The sequence below is a fragment of the Astatotilapia calliptera genome, chromosome 23 (genome assembly GCF_964374335.1).
Source record: "Astatotilapia calliptera chromosome 23, fAstCal68.1, whole genome shotgun sequence".
NCBI lineage: Eukaryota > Metazoa > Chordata > Actinopteri > Cichliformes > Cichlidae > Astatotilapia > Astatotilapia calliptera.
Genome location: NC_137443.1, coordinates 47955403 through 47959538, shown reverse-complemented (window position 1 = coordinate 47959538; position 4136 = coordinate 47955403). Strand labels below are relative to the sequence as shown.

The 4136-nt window shown below is 42.0% G+C and overlaps 1 long non-coding RNA gene across 4 annotated transcripts; it reads right to left on the bottom strand.

Annotated features, from left to right (window-relative positions):
- Positions 1–113: 113 nt before the first annotated feature.
- Positions 114–1980, bottom strand: LOC145423953 (uncharacterized). Of its 4 annotated transcripts, none has more exons than XR_013904895.1 (6): positions 1960–1980; positions 1593–1713; positions 1348–1504; positions 948–1026; positions 514–630; positions 114–353 (listed from the first exon to the last, which is right to left on the bottom strand). It is a non-coding gene; the product is annotated as an uncharacterized LOC145423953 (long non-coding RNA). The 4 variants fall into 4 exon arrangements; XR_013904897.1 differs by having other exon boundaries at positions 1593–1708; positions 1960–1974; XR_013904896.1 differs by having other exon boundaries at positions 1348–1708; positions 1960–1974.
- Between the last annotated feature and the right edge of the window lie 2156 nt (positions 1981–4136).

Below are 4136 nucleotides of genomic sequence, written 5' to 3'. Positions count from 1 at the left end.
CAGTTGGTAAAGTGAATCTGTTGAGCATCTTTTTTGGCCTTCAGATAATAATTCTGACGGCGAAAGAACCAAACAGGACAGGCAAAAATAAAAAACAGTCCTTACACACACAATTATCCTTTTGTTATCCTTTCAATCCTTTTTATTGAAATGAAAGGCCAGACAGTCAAAAGAAAATAAAACAGTGGTTAAAAGTGACTCCATGTCTTCTGATATCATTGTGACATCTTCATGCAGAAGTTTCCCTCATCAGTTGCACCGATCATCAGTACATGTGAAGACGTTATAGCTGGAAATGGACTTCAAAGCAAAGGCATCAGCTCTCCTCATGCATCTTTTGAAGTACGAGTATCCTGCAAAAGAGCAAAGTGAAAACTCAGACTGTACAGATTTGAATTCAAAGAAACACCATCATCAAAAATAACATGAAATAACAATAGTGTGTGTGTGTGTGTGTGTGTGTGTGTGTGTGTGTGTGTGTGTGTGTGTGTGTGTGTGTGTAACCATACTTACTGGGAAATGTGCTGATGACAAGGGCACAGACCTCATCAGGTCTCTGGCAGGTCTCCACTGTGTTGGTGCAGCTGCCACCAGCTGTTATTGGAACGCAGCGGTTACACCGCAGAGCCTCTGACAGAAGACAAAGACAGAGATATACACATGAATATGACTGTTTAATATTAGTGAACACTGATGGCAAATCTACTGAATTAAAAACAGAAGAGAAACATGTTGAAGTCCAGCTCTTCAGTGTTACTGCCCCTAACAGAAGATTGGTGGCACTGGCTCGTTTTCAGTCACATTTTGCAGTTTTAGTTAAGTTAAAATTTCTTTTCTTTTTTTATAGCGCAACAGTTGCCTCGATGTGCTTTATACAGTAAAGTAAATATACAACTCCTCCGACTTTGAACTGAACAGAACAAAAGCAATCTGTAAATCTAACTTACCACTGCTGATGAAGATCATGAGGAGGATGACAGCAAGTGCAAAGGCTTTCATTTTCTTCTCTTGCAGGAGAGTTGGTCTCTGCAAAGATTACTTGGATTACAATATACTCACTCATATGACCAAATGCTGCTGAGTGTGAATCAAAAACAAGGCTCTGAGAAAACATCAGCTTTTTCCCTTTCTTCAAACACAGAAATCCTTCATTTCTTATTGTGTCTTATTTTTGTTCCCATGTCCAGGCGTCTCTGTCTGTGTCGTCCTTTCCCAGTCCTTTCCCAGTCCTCCTGCTGCTGATGCTGCCAAACCCTCACCACGAACAGCCCACATGTCTCTGTGATCACACGCTTGCACCAAAGAACAGTTAAAAAGGACATTTCGATTTAGAAAGTGAAGAATTACCTGATGATGTTTCCTTTAGCAAAGGTACAGCTTCACTAGACTGAGCGCTTCACTCAGGAATTTATAGTCTGCTGAGATGTTACACAAACACTGGATATTCCATTTTAATGAAAGCCGACTACAGAAGATTACAACATCATGTTAATGAGCTACCACTCTGCAAAGAAACAACGCAAACACACAATTTCACTCCAAGCAAAATTTCCCAGAGTAGAAAAGCGCTGTATAAGAATCAGTCCATTCACCATGTAAACTGTACTTTACTTCACCAGCAGCCAGATGTGGTGAACAGTGCAGCAGGACTGTCTGAATTCTTCTAAATTCTGTCATCTTCTTCTGTCACCTACGATTTCACTGCCAGCTGCCCTGGAAATAAATAATGTTCAAGCTGACGCTGTAGCAAGCAGCACATGTTACGTCTGTGTGTTTCCTTGCTTGTACAGCACAGCGACCCAAACAGTGGCTTCTACATTAAAGTGGTTTGTAATTTGCAACATGTGAAAATACACCGTGTTGATTTATCTTTATTATTTATGTATTTATTATTATTAATTCTTGAATTGTTATTTCCCAGAACACAGAATGTCAATCTACAGGTTCATTTCTGCTCACCTGTAATTTGACTGTTGTTATCCTTTCATCCCTGCCGGACTGTAGCTGTCCTCAAATGTCATTCCTGCCTAACATGTGTTCCTAAAGCAGCCTAGTTAGTATACGTCTATGTCTCAGCCTTCTACACTTACATTTAATTGTCTGGTGTTTGCACATGAACATCCACTGTTGTGTCCATTACTGAAGCTGTTCAGCAGCAGAAATAACACAGCTGCGTAGGACACAATGTCCTTATTTATCTAACATGCAACACAGTAAATCAGACACACCAGTCCCTCTTACACCATCACTGGTTACTGGTACTCTGAGTTTTATTTGAGTATAGTTAGGAAAATACAGCCAAACAAAGATGGTTTCCACAAATCGTCTTGTCAGGTGAAGTATCGATCTTCACACCCTGAGTGATTCCCAGCTTCAGACGCTCCAGCATCTGTTAGCAGGACTCGTATGTGTACATCTGTATATGTATGTAATTTATAATTTGTTCATAATTGTCCCACATTACCCAAAATGTTGAAAAGTATAATCAGTGGCATGAAATCATCTTTAAAATTTGCTATTAAAACAGAAACAGTTTGAGTGTGGTGCCATTGAGAAATCCAGTAAACGAGTCATGTTAGTGAGTAAAGCCGCTGGCTTCACGAGGACAGTACAAAATACTGCACGTTCAACACGCCATTTGGGCGTTACTGCTTCTTGAGAATGCCTTTTGAAATTTCTTCAGCTCCTGAGATATTCCACAGGACCATGGAGCATATGATCGAAGGAATCGAGGGAGTCAGAGTTTATATGGACGACATCATTTTGTGGGGATCCACACTACAGCAGCACAATGAGAGACACAAGGATGTGTTTTGAGTCCCCTCCTGTTTACGCTCTACACATCCGACTGCTCCCCTACCCATCTCTCAAACACCATCATAAAGTTCGCGGATGACACCACAGTGGTTGGACTCATCTCAAGGGGGGAGGAGTCGGACTACAGAGATGAGGTCAACAGACTGACTGAGTGGTGTTCAGTTAACAACCTCCAACTGAACACCACGAAAACTAAAGAACTTATCTTGGACTTCAGGAAGGGCAGAGCAGACCCGGCCCCACTTTACATTCACGGGAGCTGTGTGGAGAGGGTACAGTCCATGAGGTTTCTGGGCGTGCAGATATCTGATGACCTCTCCTGGACTGCAAATACTACAGCGGTGGTTAAAAAGGCCCAGCAGCGTCTCCACTTTCTGAGAGTGCTCAGGAGGAACAACCTGGAGGAGAGGCTGCTGGTGACATTTTACAGAGCATCCTAACGTACGGCATAACAACATGGTATGCAGGGTGCTCAGCTGCAGACAGGAAAGTACTGCAGAGGGTCATCAACACAGCCCAGAAGATCACTGGCTGCTCTCTGCCCAGCCTGGAGGTCACTGCAAACTCTCGGTACCTCAGCAGAGCTGGCAATATCATCAAGGACCACTCTCACCCCAGCAACCAACTGTTTGAACTATTACCGTCAGGCCGACGGTACAGGTCACATAAAACCAGGACAAACAGATTCAGGGATAGCTTCTTTCCCAGAGCTATCACCGTAGTAAATAAGCACAAAAACAATTGAACCTATTCCATACCGTCACTGTCATTATATTATGCTGCTATTCATACTGTCATTATATTAATGCTGCTATCCTGTATATATTGTACATACTATTGTTTGAGTACTTACGATTGTTTTTTTTGTACTTTTTATATTTTACATTTATATTTATTATTGAAACTTGCACCAAGGGAGTGGCACTCCAATTTCGTTGTACTCTGTACAATGACAATAAAGGCTATTCTATTCTATTCTATTCTAAAGGTTTTGGAAAGAGTGAAACGTAGAGCTGGGCGATAGAACGATAACGATATGTATCGCGATATAACTTTTACTCGATAGAGAAATTAAGCTATCGCGATAGACCTCGCTGCTCTTGTCCTCAAAAAAAAAAAAAAAAAGGTCAGCCAATCCAAATTAAGTAGCGCAGAGCCGAACCAATCACAGCCGCAGCGTCACGTCGCGTGACTTGTTACGTACAGCACAAGTGCCAAGCCCCACGTGTGTTTGTTTGGGAAGCAGCCAGCGGGTAATGGAGGAAATGAGCTTGCCGACTAGAAAAATCAACCGAGCGTGACCGAAGAGAAAACAGATG